Raw genomic sequence first — 16,656 nt, 5'->3', positions numbered from 1 at the left:
CCCAAATTTCTGATTGTATAGTCATAAAGTTGGGAGGGGAGAGGGGATGCACTGTGGTTATCATTATGAGTAAGTACACTCCATGGTAGTGTACTCAGGCCCCTTAGGGTGCTTGTCCAGTTGCTGGCCAAGCAACTGATTTATATAAAATCAAATTTTATATAAAAGCAATAATGGAGGACCTGAGGCCACGTTTCTAAGTGGTGTTTTGGTCTTCACAGGCCATTGCTTTATTTTCTGATAGTTCTCATGTGTATTCTGGATATGTGAAGTCTCCAGCTGTTTTTGAGTTATGGATAAGTGAAAGTGTAATTTAAAAAATAATTCAACAAACACAAACTCTTTTACTTATAAACAAACAAGCCAATGTCAGGGAATAAAATGATGAAGAGTAAAATAGACAATAAAGTTATTCTGGAAGTTTGTTCACCTCCCAGGAGTGTTTTGCTTTAGGCCTCTTGCGTGACCATCCTTTTTGTATGGAATGTTCTTCTACTCCATGAATGCCCACCACGCAGTTCCCCACCCTCTCAAGTCTGCCCAAATGCCACCCCAAGAAGGCCGATGGTGACCACTGTTGTCACAGAACACCACCCACATACCTTCTCCATCCTGCTTTCCTGCTGCCCTTTTCTCAGCGCTCTTAGCGTTTTCTTAGCAACACACAGCTCATTCATTCTGTTCTCTGACCAGCTCCCAGCACCTTTGTCTGTTTAATTCACTGACACACAACAACCATCTAGAGTAGTCCCCATGCCATAATAGCATTTTGGGGGTGGGGTGGGGGAGTGGGCTCACACCAACAACACAATCAAAAGGAAAACGACAGTGAAAGAAGGTCTGTCTGTTATCAACCAATGCCGATAACTTAAAATAGAAAGCGACCATCTGTACTGTGTTGTTTGTTTTCACATAATTTCATTCACAAAGTGGAGAGCAACTTAGTCCTAACAGTCTTCTAGCCATACTTTTCATTCTGTATTCTCTGCAGAACAAAGGTCACTCAAAGTGGACAAAAGGCAATGAATAAGAATAAAAATAACTATTTGAGGGTACAGGAAAAGAGGACAAGAAGAGCCAGAGTCACTTATTTAAAGTGATAGGAAGGAAAAAAGTAAAATCATTTTTAAGTGAATAAGTAACAAGTGAGATTAAAACAACCGCCATAGAAAGAAATAGGTGGAAACAGAGAAACAACAATTAATTTTATATAAATATGTAATCCTGGGGACTTTCCTGATGGTCCAGTGGCTAAGGCTCTGAGCTCTCGATACAGGTGACCCGGGTTCAATCCCTGGTTGGGGAACTAGGTCCCACATGCCACAACTAAGACCCAGTGCAGCCAAATAAATAATTTTTTTAAAAAAGCATTAAAAATGTAATCCAGTTAATTTGGACACCATTATCCTTTTTTGGTTCATTGTTAATCTTTTTGACAATTCTCAATTTATAATACTTTTTAGAAAGGAGGAAGTTGTTTATTTTTGAAAGAAGTACTATTTCAGCTAAACTACATATTTACATTGTACTTCTTAAATCCAATTAGTCATATCAAAGTTTTATATTATTTACATAACCACTGAGACTATTCGTTCTTGGTTGACATTTCCTGAGGGGCAGATTCTCTATATTAGAATAGTTTAAACTATTAATTTATAGCATCACTGCCATCTGTTGGATCTGATCAGAATTAGAGTTTTTCAGTTATTCCAAGAATGAGAAGTGTTCAGTGCTTTTCATTTCCCAATGCCAACAGTAAGTGGATTTGTATACTGGTAAACAATGAAAAGATCAGAAAATAATGCGACTGTCAACTAGATATTTTTCAAAAGATACAATTATTCTAAGAAACAAAACATGAATAAGATTATAAAAAGTAATAACTACAATTACTTTAATGTTTATAGAAAGGTCAGCTGAAACTATGGTTTTGCTATGGAAAATGCTCAATCAAGTCTCTGTTGTATATATATATAGATCATACTAACTCACTCTTGATTCTTCATATTTACTTCATAGTATCTCCATAAAGAACTGGGTGATTTCCTTAAATCTTGGAGAATTGTTATCTCCATTTCCTTATTTTTAATGTCTTAAAATTGTTTTTAACTTTTTAATGTATTTATGGCTGCACTGGGTCTTCATTGCTACGAGTGGGTTTTCTAGTTGCGAGGAGTGGGGGCTCCTCTCTAGCTGCAGTGTGTAGGCGTCTCATTGCGGTGGCTTCTCTTGTCCTAGAACACGGGCTCCAGAGCACTGGCACAATAGCTGTGGTGCACTGCCTAGCTGTGCCCCAGCATGTGGGTCCTCCCAGATCAAGGACTGAACTGGTGTTCCCTGCACTGCAAGATGAATTCTTCATCACTGGACTACCAAGGAAGCCCTATCTTTTGTTTTTAATAGCCCTTCCCACAACAGCAGTGACTCAAGGCAGCATACATAGTGGTTACCTTTAAAAAAAAAATTTTTTTTTTTAATTGACTGCTGGGCCACTGCTGCCTTCCACACTACCAGAGACAACTCTTCTCTAGGGACCATCCTGCTATCATGTGACCTGTGGTCAGGACCATAACAAAGGAAATGAGGGGATGAGTAGGGAGAACCCCAAAAGACTCCAGGAAGAGACAGAATGCCCCCGAATTACACATGTTGAGTGCTTTGGGAACTTTTCAATGTCCTCATTCTGTCATTCTGTATTACCAGTATTCATATTTCTCTTTACTAACACAGAAATAAAGCAGTGACTGAATCACTTTAATATCTAGTAGAATTATTTATCAGGGTACTGGGCCTAAGTCGGGCCTCTCAGGTCATGCTAGTGGTAAAGAACCTACCTGCCAGTGAAGGAGAAGGGACTTGGTTTGATCCCTGGGTCAGAAAGATCCCCTGGAGGAGGGCAAGGCAACCCACTCCAGTTATTCTTGCCTGGAAAATCTCATGGACAGAGGAGCCTGGTGGGCTACAGCCCCTAGGGTCACAAAGAGTAGGACATGACTGAAGTGACCAAGCACGCATGAACATGCCTAAGAAAGTCATGTAATGTGTGGAGAAAATCTTTTAAAGATGTGCCACATATAAAACATCAAGAAAACACAGCACTTCATTTCTTCACAATGACCCAACTCTATCCATTCAGTATTGTCAGGGAAGGGTCTGACCTTATATAATTTCTTAGAATGCTAAATCTCTCTAGTATTTGGAAAACACTTTTCAAAGCTTTTTAAACCCCCCCCCCCAATTAAATAGGGTTAGTGGAAGGTAGTGTACTTATGTATTTATTTCTACAAATATTTTAATTTATTTATTCTGCAGATTTAAGTATAGACTAGTGCTACTTTTTAGTTAAGTCTCCTACATACAAATGAGTTCCGTTCCAAGAGCTTATTTGTAAGTCCAATTTGTTTATAAGTTCATTTTGCTGATAAATCCAACAAAGTTAGCCTAGGTACCCAACTAACACAATTGGCTATATAGTACAATACGGTAATAGGTTTATAATACTTTTCACACAAATAGCACGTAAATAAACAAAAAGTAAAACAATTTTAATCTCAGTACAGCACCTTGAAAAGTACAGGAGTTCATTACAATGGCTGGCACACACGGACTGGCATCAAGTGAACAGGCAGGAAGAGTTACTGACTGGAGGAGGAAGGGGAGGTGGTAGAGCTGAAGGGTCGGCAGCAACAGGAGACGGAGGGCGAGCTGCAGTTTCATTCATGCCTGACGCTGACGGCCCGGGTTTTGGTTCCTTGCTGGATTCAATTCTATCTACCCTCTTGAAAAAAGGATCCAGCGATGTCTGGGCAGTAGATTTTTCTCTTGTCATTGATGTACTGGATTGCATTCCTAACGGCTGCTGCAAGCTTTGTGTACCATTCAGCATTTGGGTCCTGTGTCTCAAAAGCTAACAGTGTCTCCTCAAATAAAGAAAAACCCCTTGCCATTTCCTGCATCGTGAATCTCTTCAGCTCTTCAATTACATCTTCTTCCTCCTTTCTCTGGATACGTGTGCATCTTTGAAAGTTCACAGCTTGAAGGTTCCTATGCAGTGGATGTACTGTATTTTCTTGTGCACTTGAGGCTGTAGTGCAATGAATGATGATGGTCATTTCAAAGGAGGGGACAAAACACCTCTCTTAAAGTTGGCAAAACATCACAAGATTCACTTCCACATTGCCATTCCCCTCCAGGAAGATATATATATATATATCTCCCAGATGGCTAGAGATGCATACCATCACCCTTTGAAAATAAACTTTAACATCTGTTCTAGATCATACTTCTTGACCAATCCACACCGATTCACTTAGGAATAAGTAATCTTGTCATTTACAATACTTTTTTATTTAAATCAAAGAAATATTGACCATAGAAATAATCCACTGTGATTTACAACATTAAAATGCAGTCTCAGGAAAAATGCAAACTCATGTTACAGACGTGATGTATGGACTGGACTTGGTAACGCTAAAGCTGTGCAGTTATGGTCTTTGTTAGGGCTTTTCACAGGGAAAATGTTTCAGCAGCCCGTTTTCCTCTAACAGTGGAGGAACTGTGTCTTCATACTGACCCCTAGTGGCAGTTTAGGAAGATGTTGGGGGAGGGGCAGAAAAGGTAATGGAAGATTTGCTCTGTATTTCAGTGAAAACGCACACCAATTTAACCCAAAATCTTCTTCAGTGTGTTTAAAATAATATTTAAAAACATTATTGAAAGACTGTGATCTGGAAAGCATTGCACTGTGGTGCTTTTAAAGAGAGACTATTCTAGAGCTAACTGTGTGTTAATAAATGCTTGTCTTTGTCTCCTTTTAAGGTGAAGTCATTTCAAAATATTTTGACACATTCATTGTCCTCGTGGCTGAATATCACCTGTGCTACATAACCAGACAGGATAAATATAGTACGCTTAACCGACATAAATTAATCTTGTTGTTATGGTACTTACTCTAGAGCTGAATTTTTTGCTCTTGACTTTGAATAATAGGAATTATTTGGTTTTAAAATTCTTACTGATATCACTTTATTGTCAGATGCTATCTCCTTTGAGTTAGAATGCTCATAAGATGAGAATACTCCAAGACAACTTGAGTTAGTTCCTTTTCCGTTCCGTTCAGTCGCTCAGTCGTGTCCGACTCTTTGCGACCCCGTGGACTGTAGCCTACCAGGCTTCTCCGTCCATGGGATTCTCCAGGCAAGAATACTGGAGTGGGTTACCATTTCCTTCTCCAGGGGATCTTCCCGACCCAGGGATCGAACCCGGGTTTCCCGCATTGGAGGCAGACGCTTTAACCTCTGAGCCGCCAGGGAAGCCCTAGTTCCTTTTAGAAAGTTCAATTTTGTAGTAAGGATGTATCAAACTTTTGTGTTCAGGATGATACCTCAAAAAACTTATTTAAAGTGTTCTCCACTATCTTAAAAGCCTTCTGAAATTAACAGATAAAATATATGGGAGGCATCTTCATGGTAAACTTAAGCAGTATTCTTTCCTTATTTGCATCCAAGTTTACTGAGTGGATACTTTCTATTTCTACCCACCTTAGGACCTAGATTTCTTCTCTGCTAACTGTACATTGATCAACACCTCTGATTTTAAGGAATACATAGAATGAAAAGATGGATTTTTCAATGAAACAAGTCAATTCTGTATCCCCATTTTGTGTCAGTTGATGCCTAGTCAACCTTCACAAACTGTTTGAATTTTATTAGCTCCCAGTTGAGGCTAGGTGAATCCCATGAAATGTTCAATTAGAAAATTATCTATCCTGCTTTTATTACCTAGAGAGCAAAGACTGACATTTGCATATCCTTATTTTAAATTTGCTGGTACCTCTTTCAGGCTTAATTTCCAATGTGATTTTAAGAGGAAATTATCAAACAGTTTGGATAACTTTATATTGTGTGATCCTTTTCTCTCTCAATTTGATGCCGTGCTTAATACCTACATAAATTCCACTTTTACTCATCCTTGACTTTTTATATTAATTTTTTTCCATGATTTTCCATCCCTCTGAAAACAGCCTTCATTGCTCATTTGTTGCCTAAACAAAGACTTGGGGGTGATGCTTGAGGAAATTGCTTCAGCTCCAGCCCTGCAGGGATTGGAGATTTGACTGTCTGGCTGAAAAGTTGTCTGAAAAGGAAAAGTTCATACACAGATGCAAATTTGGAAATAGGACGCTATTTTCCCATGATCCCAGAAATGGAGACAGGATTATAGGAAAATCTCTGCCCTTGTGGCTCACTGAGTAGGCGTGGGTAATGATGTGATAATGATGGTGACGTGGTGATGATGATGTTGATAGCAATGATAAAATGATGATGATAGTTGGAATGTGTGGCCAGGCGATGAGCTAAGTACTTGGAATGTATCGCTAAATCCTCAAAGCGTTCCCTATGATGTAGCGAGTCTTATCATCATGTCCATTCTGCAGATGAGGAAACAGCAGCACAGTCCTTGTTCAAGGTCAGAGGTGGGATGGACACTGTACGCCAAGCCAGTCGGCTAACTACATCCAGACAAAGCACATGATTTTTCATTCTCTGCCTCCTGCTCACTATCTCCCTGAGTTTGAGCTTCTCCAAATCTTCCCACCAAAATGTTTCCCTCTGCCTTCTTGGTCTCTCTGGATCTCACCAGACTGGAGGCACCTTTGGAGAAGTGAGTTTCCATCCCTTCCTCTCCTTCCTCCCTCCAGGTTCCTTTCCCCATTATCACTTCACTTCCTCCTCATCCTTGTTTTCTCTTCATAAGAGAATAAGAAAGAAGAAAAAAAAAAATGTATTCAAAGGTTAGTAAGAATTTCCCAAAATGCTGTGCACCAAAATGGTCTCCCTTATTTCTCATTTCCTAAGGAATGATGAAGTAAACCAAATAGATGCTGGCTTTTTTTTCCCCCTAGAAAATACAATATTTTTTAAAGCTTAAGATATTAATAATTGCAAAAAAAAGGGTAGTGAACTAAAAGTCAGATCACCATGGTTTTAATTTTGTGTCTGTTGATTGACTTGCTCCCTGAGCAATTCTCTCACTAAATTTTATCTTTCTTAACTATAAAACAAAAACAAAATAAAAATGGAATCTGGATTCTATTTTGCACGTCCAAGTGATTACCCTTGATCCAGGGAGCCTGGAACACAAATTTCCACTAGGAATAGATGGGATCACTCTTTACCACTTTTATTTTATCCCAAAGGCTAAGGAAGTTATTATCTGTGAATTTTGGTTTCTTGTGTAAATTATTTCACTGTTACTTGGGTGTTCTTTGTGTGCCAGGCACTGCTCTAGGCTGTAGGGGTACTGTAGGGAACATGACAATGGTTCCATGAAACTGCTTTCATGAAGCTTACAGGTTGGACAGGAAGACAGACAAGACATGAGTAATTTTAAGGTAATTTCAGAGGCAATAACAGTATGGATTAAACAAAACAGCATGATATCATAGGGGCATGCATGACACCAGGATTGTGAAAGGAATCACAGGAATGACACAGCTCATCAAACAGGGTCTCTCCGAAGAATCGACATTAGAGCTGCTGAGCTAAGGGTAGTCCTGGCAATGGCCAGTTTTGTTTTTTTTTTTCTTATGTGCAGTCACACTAGAGATTTCAGCATCCTTATTATTTAGTTAAGAAAATCAACAACGTGGTATCTCTAATTACTTTGGGATTGTGGCCCCTGTCACATCCAGATATGTAAACAGACTGACTTCCAGGCTAAACAGAAACATTTGGTAGCTGCAGAAGCCATTTATTATGAATGTTCTAACACCTTGACCATTATTCCTATTTTATCAGGAGAGAAGTCAGCCATGTTAAATGAAGACAGTTGTTCTTTCCTGATGGCATCTAGTTTATTATTGGCAGGCATTCCGCTTTTTGAGACAGAAGGTGGCATGTATGGATGTGAGGTATCCTGATTGAACAGATAGGTCAATAAAGATTCCATGTCACTTGTAAGAAAATTACATTTGATTTCCCTGCACCTTGACTGATTGCCTCCTAACTGGTAAAAAAAAAAAAAAAAAAAAACCCTGCGTGTTCTCTGTGGAGGAGTTGGGTTAGGGTGTACTCAACTCCTTGCGACTAGCAGTTTTCTCTTGAAAAATGGTGATGTCGCAGCAACTGTAGTTAAAAGCATATTCTGGAAGCCCCCAAATCATACTTGCTAGGGTACCTCGGTATGATGGAAACAATTTGATTTCACATACTTAAAATTTTTTTTGCTTTTTTTTTTTTCTTATTTTGCTATAGGATGCAAAGCTTCCTCCGTTTGTTTTTATGGCTGGGTTTCACTTTAGGGATAATGTTACTTTACATTCTTTAAGATTTTTACCGGCAGTTTAATCATGATTCTGTCCCTTACTACGGATGCTGCTGCTGCTGCGTCACTTTAGTCGTGTCCGACTCTGATAAACGTCTTTAAATATTTATTTGAAAAGAGACAATCTCTTGGCTACTTTGGTCAATCCTGGGGTTCAGCCAGAGTTGGGGGGCACATTTCTTTGTCTTCTGCAGCTGTGGGGCTGCCTCGGGGTGACGGCTGTTTGGGACTCAGAAAGCGATCAATTTAACGAACACCCTCGACTTCTCGGGTCATTACCTTTGAAAAGCTGGCTGGAATGAGAGTCAGGAATCCTGTTCACAGCATTCCAAATCTGGCTGTGATAACCAGGAGATCTGTTTATCTTGGCGGCCCGCGCCCCACCCCCTCGCACCTGTACAGACTCGCGGGACCCGCAGTTAAACTCGCCAGCCCCCAGTGATCGCCGCACATGCACCTCCCCACCCACTCGCAGCGTGTCTGCCACCAATATGGCTTTCTTTGGTGTGACAAACCTCACGGAGACATATGAAAAGCCGTGCTGGTGGGAATGGTTGTAATCACTGTTAACAAACAAGGTTCTGATTGCCAATATTACCATCTGTTCCATCGGGTTCCACATATTCCCCGGTATGTGGGCTCTGTTAAACAGATTTTCCGTGTGGCCCAAGGTCACCCTTGATTCATGTAACCAGCCTTTGCAGATGGGTTAAATGTGAGCCTCCCGACAGCAGCAAGAATCAACATCCGAGATGTACCAAATCATGTCCTCCGATGTCAGAGCCCAAATAAACAGTCCACCGTGTCCGCAAAGACAGAATATCCACATCCCTTGATACCTGAAAGGAGCAGACTGCAAAGACACTGTGTCAAGTGCAAGATTCGTCTATTACACGTCCTATAAAAATGACTTCACCATATAATTAGAGAAGCCCAGGGGTGAGGAAGAAATAACCTGCTTTCAAGAGCAGCTGTTTAAGTGATACAAGCAGAGATCCCCATACTGTTGAGCCCTCGCCCTTCTTGCGAACTTAAAACTGAGCTGAACACTTTTCCCTCTCTGTTTCTCAACACCTGCAAGAGGTTCTCATCACTCCCCTTGAGGTGATTCAAGTCAGTTAAAATATATTGATCTTCTCAACACTGGGGATATAAAAAGACTCGCAGCCTGCCTGAGAAGTAGGTACCAGGAAGACACAGAGAAAGGATGATTAATAAGGAGGGGCAGTAATGGATTCGGATAACTTCACCCAGGAAGGGCCGAGTGAGCTGGTTTTGCAGGGTGAGCTAGTGGTCCTCAGGCAGAGGTGTGGGAGAAATAGGGCAGGGCGTTTGGGGCAAAGAGAGCATGAGTGCAAAGGCACACAGACATGAAACAGCATAGTAAATACAGGGAGGCGTAAAATAGATGCTGTTTGTGCAACTGAATTTTTCCTTAGTATTCTTAGCGCCCCTGCTGTAAGTGCTTTTTCACTGTGGGGCTTGGGGACTTAATACAAAAAAACTTTGTGTTGAATTCCTTTCCATAACATGTGCCATGAAATAATGTTTTGAGATGGTTACTATTCTCTGACTGTGAACGTTTGTACCAAAATCTCATTTTTTAAAACAAAAAGAAACTTTTATGTTTAGCAAATGCATGCTCTGAGCTCATGTGAAAAAGAGACCTGACCTAGTTTGGGGGTCAAGAAATGCTTCCTCGAGGAGGAGATGTTAGTGCTGAACTTTGAAAGATGAATGGGAATTATCGGGGGAAGAAATGTCCAGGCAGGGGGACCAGAGTGTGAGGACACCCTGAGGTGGCACGGAGCCCGGCAAGGTTGTCAGAAAGGCCTGGCTAGGATGCAGCCACAGGAAGAGGTGGCAGGGAGCGTGGGGGTGGTGAAGGAGACAGGGTCAACTCATGCTTAACCTCAGAGGACACATGAGAAATCTGGGGCTTTATCCTGAGCAATGGGGAACGGTGGAAGCTTGGAGTAGAGGAGAAATATGATTATATTACTTAAAAAGTAACTTCACTTCACTCTTTTTGACTCCAGGTCCACCCAAATCTCCTCAAATGACCCAATTTCATTCCCTTTTATGGCTAAGAAAGAGAAAAACAAATACCATATATATTAACACGTGTATGCGGAATTTAGGAAAATGGCACAAATGAACCTAGTTCCAGGGCCGGAATAGAGATGCAGACATAGAGAATAGATGTGTGGACACAAGGTGGGGCAGGGAGGGTGGGATGAACTGGGAGATGAAGTTTGACATAAATACACTTGGCTGCATGCTCAGTCAGTTGTGTCTGACTCTTTTGTGACTCCATGGACTATATAGCCCACCAGGCTCCTCTGTCCATGGAATTTTTCAGGCAAGAATGCTGGAGTGGGTTGTCATTTCCTACTCCAGGGGATCTTCCCGACCCAGGGATCAAACCTGCTTCTCTTGGTCTCCTGCATTGACAGGTGGATTCTTTACCATTGTGCCAAAGCAAATAGTGGGAATCTTCAGTATAGCACAGGGAGCTCAGCTCCGTGCTGTGATGACCTAGATGGATGGGAAGGGAGGGGTGAGGGAGGCTCAAGAAGGAGGGGATATATGTATAATTCACTTCATCATACAGCAGAAATTAGCACAACATTGTAAAATAATTATACTCCAATAAACATATAAAAGTGAAAAAATTTAAATCACTTTAGTAACTTCTCTGGTGGTCCAGTGGCTAGGACTCTGTGCTCCCAATGCAGGGGGCCTGGGTTTGATCCCTAGTCAGGGAACTAGATCCCATATGCTGCAACTAAGGTTTAGAAAGAAGATCCCATGTGTGGCAAGTAAGAATCGGTGCAGCCAAATAAATATATGTATATATACACATATATGTATAAATATATATGTATTTATTTATATACATATATGTATAAATAATATATAAATCCATATATGTATATAAATAAGTATATATATGTGTGTGTGTATATATATATTCTAAAAATCATTTAACTGTAAGATGGAGAAAAGTTTGGAGTGGATGAGGGGGAAAGTGTGTTAGAAGAGAACCTACATCAATCCATAAGAAAGGATATTGGATTGGATTCAGAGGGAGAGATGGAAATGGAGGAATGGGAGGGATTTGAGAAATACAGAGGAGGGAAATAGGACTTGGTAATAAATTGACAGACATGACATGTCAAACTTCACTTCTATTTACATATATGATATAAACATGTTTTTATACATCCCCATATTTGGTTTTTAGTTTGGTTAAACTTTTCAATTTATATTTTAAATTCTTATTTGATTAAAGTCCAACCGAATGGAGACTAGTGATAGTAAATATCAGAAAATAGGTTCAGATTGTCACGACGACATATGACCCTGTAATACTATATTTTATAACAAAGCAGTTTGACTTCTATCCTATCCATTTGAATAATACTATTCCATCTAGGAAACTAAAAATGTGTTTTAGAATAGGATAGGATTTGGCTTGTGTATATGTTAGACACGGGGGAAATAAGACATAGTGTCTTGGGTTTGAAAGACATAAAATTAATGCAATTCTTTTTTTTTAAGTACAAATTCTGCACTCCATTTCTATAACTGAAATTATTTTTTTTAAGTAAGACTAATAGCTTGATTTTCCATATCATAATTTAATCTCATTTATGCATTTTTCACTTAGAGCTGCACATAGCAAATTATGGGCAGATATGTATACATTATATTACATTGCTTTCCCAGCTGTGCATGTATGATTTGGTGCTGGCAGTTATGTTCAATTTAGTAAAAGCTATATTCCACTGTGTCTAGAATCTTTGAGCTTTTTAAACAGCTAGTACATAAAAATGTACTTCCCTTTACTGCCTCCATAAAGAGCAAAGAAAGAGCAGAAGGTAGAGTATAAATGAACCAGGGCCAGACATGCTTTTGTACAGGAGAAAGAGAGAAGCAAAATCCAAGCAGAAAGACTGAGAGCAAAGGCACACTTGATGAAAATCCCTGTGTCTCCATGACCCAGAAGTTGTTTTTGTTTTAAAAAAAAAACAAAACCATAAACTAGAGAAACTAAAATGATGGCGTATGATCCTATGTACTTACTTAAATTTTCGGTAAACTCCCTGATACACACAAAAGACAAAGCCTTTGAGAATTTACTGAAATGCATTTACCTAAAATACTTCTGGCTTCTCTCACGGATACCATTGTGTGCTCTTTCTTTACACTCCAAGATGTGTTAAAAAGTGAAAATCTAAAACCACTAAGTACATTTTAACCAAGGTGTGTTTATAATGATTAAGAATCACAAAGTATTTGGTTTAAGGAATGGATTACATTAAGTGCATGAAAAACAAATCAAAGGGAACAAAATATTTTGAGGTTTAAGCATTGGAAGAACTTATGCTGAAGCTGAAATTCCAATACTTTGGCCACCTGATTCAAAGAATTGACTCACTGGAAAAGATCCCAATGCTGGGAAAGATTCAGGGCAAGAGGAGAAGGGGGTGACAGAGGATGAGATGGTTGGATGGCATCACTGACTCAATTGACATGAGTTTCAAGCTCCCAGAGTTGGTGATGAACAGGAAAGCCTAGTGTGCTTCTGTCCACAGGGTCACAAAAAGTCGGACACAACTTGGCAACTGAACAACAAGAAGCATATACTAATTAGAAGATATGCATAATTTTAAATTACTGCTGGTAGTTTTTATGTCAATTTTTACTATAAGTTGAATATGAGAATTTCCACCAAATTTAGACTATATTGGAGCCTCAAATTTTCCCTTATTCATAAAATCAAATGACCACCATGTCAATAATAGGAGAGAAATGTAACATGAAATAATCTTAAGAGTGTTTATTTTATACTCGAAAGGAAATTAAATGCTATCCCTCAGTCTGTCATAGTGAGATGCAGGGCCTTCCTCTCAGTATTTTTCTTGGGCTTCCTCCCAAATTTTGGTCACCTGTCATCAAACCAAATTTTAAAGGATACTTTCCCAGAGAAAGACTGGGAGATGGCACAGAGGGTTAAATAGACACCAGGGACTGGAGGAGGAGAAACACGGAACTGAGTGCTCGCTTTGCCTTGGTGACAATCAATATGGTGTGCTTTCTGGATGGATTTATATAAACCAGGGGTGGAAGCTGCCTTCAAGGTCAACACCAAGGAGCCCTTCATTCTCCAGAATGATGTCATTCCTGCCCAATGACTGCAGTTGAGTCTCCTTCAGAGCTGCTGCTGCTAAGTCACTTCAGTCGTGTCCGACTCTGTGTGACCCCATAGACGGAAGCCCACCAGGCTCCCCCATCCCTGGGATTCTCCAGGCAAGAACACTGGAGTGGGCTGCCATTTCCTTCAGAGCTAGTTTGTGCCTAATCACAGCTTCCTTTCACCTAGAGTTACCAGTCTCCTTATTGAGGTCGTATGTGTATTCTGCTCTCTGATGAATAATTCTGATGACTTCTGTTTTGACACGTCAATTCTCCTTCACCATCAGCAAATTTAGGTGACAAAGCCAAGTTAAATTGAACTTATCAGAATGCAGGGAGATGAGCTAAACTATATAGCCTCAGGGTTTTTTTTTTTTCAATTTTGGTTATTAATATGATCCTAAATGGTATGGACCTAACAGAAGCAGAAGATATTAAGAAGAGGTGGCAGGAATACACAGAAAAACTGTACAAAAAAGATCTTCACAACCAAGATAGTCACAATAACGTGATCACTGACCTAGAGCCAGACATCTTGGAATGTGAAGTCAAGTGGGCCTTAGAAAGCATCACTACTAACAAAGCTAGTGGAGGTGACGGAATTCCAGTTGAGCTATTTCAAGTCTTGAAAGATGATGCTGTGAAAGTGCTGCACTCAATATGCCAGCAAATTTGGAAAACTCAGCAGTGGCCACAGGACTGGAAGAGGTCAGTCTTCATTCCAATCCCAAAGAAAGGCAATGCCAAAGAATGCTCAAACTACCGCACAGTTGCACTCATCTCACACGCTAGTAAAGTCATGCTCAAAATTCTCCAAGCCAGGCTTCAGCAATACGTGAACCGTGAACTCCCAGATGTTCAAGCAGGTTTTAGAAAAGGCAGAGGCACCAGAGATCAAATTGCCAACATCCGCTGGATCATGGAGAAAGCAAGAGAGTTCCAGAAAAACATCTATTTCTGCTTCATTGACTATGCCAAAGCCTTTGACTGTGTCGATCACAATAAACTATGGAACATTCTGAAAGAGATGGGAATCCCAGACCACCTGACCTGCCTCTTGAGAAACCTGTATGCAGGTCAGGAAGCAACAGTTAGAACTGGACATGGAACAACAGACTGGTTCCAAATAGGAAAAGGTGTACGTCAAGATTGTATATTGTCACCTTGCTTATTTAACTTCTATGCAGAGTACATCATGAGGAACGCTGGGCTGGAAGAAGCACAAACTGGAATCAAGATTGCCGGGAGAAATATCAATAACCTCAGATATGCAGATGACACCACCCTTATGACAGAAAGTGAAGAGGAACTCAAAAGCCTCTTGATGAAAGTGAAAGAGGAGAGTGAAAAAGTTGGCTTGAAGCTCAACATTCAGAAAACGAAGATCATGGCATCTGGTCCCATCACTTCATGGGAAATAGATGGAAAAACAGTGGAAACAGTGTCAGACTTTATTTTTTTGGGCTCCAAAATCACTGCAGATGCTGATTGCAGCCATGAAATTAAAAGACGCTTGCTCCTTGGAAGGAAAGTTATGACCAACCTTGATAGTATATTAAAAAGCAGAGACATTACTTTGCCAACCAAGGTCCGTCTAGTCAAGGCAATGGTTTTTCCCGTGGTCATGTATGGATGTGAGAGTTGGACTGTGAAGAAAGCTGATCGCCGAAGAATCGATGCTTTTGAACTGTGGTGCTGGAGAAGACTCTTGAGAGTCCCTTATACTGCAAGGAGATCCAACCAGTCCATTCTAAAGGAGATCAATCCTGGATGTTCATTGGAGGGACTGATGCTAAAGCTGAAACTGCAATACTTTGGCCACCTCATGCGGCGAGTTGACTCACTGGAAAAGACTCTGATGCTGGGAAAGGTTGGGGGTGGGAGGAGAAGGGGACGACGGAGAATGAGATGGCTGGATGGCATCACCGACTCTGTGGACATGAGTTTGAGTGTACTCCGGGAGTTGGTGATGGACAGGGAGGCCTGGCGTGCTGTGATTCATGGGGTCGTGAAGAGTCAGACACAACTGAGCGACTGAACTGAACTGAACTGAACTGAAATTTTTTAAGTGTCAAATATAACCTGAAAGAGATGTTAGTATTATTGGAGTCGAGAATCCCAGGGTCGGGAGATCCTGGTGGGCTTCCGTCTATGGGGTCACACAGAGTCGGACACGACTGAAGTGACTTAGCAGCAGCAGCAAGTGTACTTTTATTGTCTTGATTACTTCTATTCCCATGATGATTTAAACAGATTTTTAATACAATTGGGGGTCTTCCTTTAAAACCAGGATGCTCTATATATCTTATTGCTTGAAACATCATAACTGAAGCAACTCCAAACATTAAAGAACATAATTAAATAATCTTTTACTCATTAAAATTATGTCTTTTGGATTTATACTCTTTTATGAGCTTTTTGAGTGATTACAAAGCAAGGACTATAGAAAGTATAGTGTTTTTATAAGAAGGTTTAGGATTTCTAGTTGTGAGAAAATGTTAATAATATATTAATGGATGATGGTAGTCTTTTATACTAGAAACAGGAAATTTAACAACTGGATATGCCTACATTACTAAAATTATTTTTTGTCAATATCATGACTTTGATCTTGATGTTTAATTTATAAAAGCAACATTCACCCATCAAAATGATTTGCTGCCTTCAAACATGTTAACATCTACCTACAATTAACAGTTTCATTTAAAAAGAAGAGAAACTGAAGAATTTGATCTTAAATTTCCATGTTCACTCATTCCTCCTATTTAAGCTTTGTTTTCTTACTGGTTAGAAATATTTTAATAGAATTCAGTAACTATTGGAATTTTCGGATCTTACAAGTATTACTGAATTAAAAAATGAACAGCTGTAGTAGCGTTTCTAAGAAGCAATCATGCATTTTTCTATAACCCAAAGCTGCAGATGTAGGGAAAGGATTATTTAAATTCATTCATAACTTGACATTACCCCCCCGCCCCAGACTCCATTTAAATCCCCAGCACTTCAATGCCAGGTTCATTGCCCGGGTAAATTAATTTCTTTCTAAAATTGCCTTTATGCACTGGTTTGTTTTATAAGCTTAGCTGTACGCTCCAAAGATCAGTTCTTGAAGTGGGGTGAAGAGCATTC

At 40.0% G+C, this 16,656-nt stretch overlaps 1 protein-coding gene across 1 annotated transcript in view; it reads left to right on the top strand.

Moving 5' to 3' along the window:
- The window catches only part of ARMC3 (armadillo repeat containing 3), an 89,077-nt gene that overhangs the window by 42,672 nt on the left and 29,749 nt on the right, over positions 1–16,656 (top strand). The gene's annotated exons all lie outside the window — the stretch shown is intronic.

This window comes from Moschus berezovskii, chromosome 15 (genome assembly GCF_049115385.1).
Source record: "Moschus berezovskii isolate FMDL1 chromosome 15, NW_MosBer_1.0, whole genome shotgun sequence".
In the NCBI taxonomy this organism is placed as follows: domain Eukaryota; kingdom Metazoa; phylum Chordata; class Mammalia; order Artiodactyla; family Moschidae; genus Moschus; species Moschus berezovskii.
The sequence above is the reverse complement of the archived record's forward strand: the minus strand, read 5'-3'. Positions and strand labels throughout refer to the sequence as shown.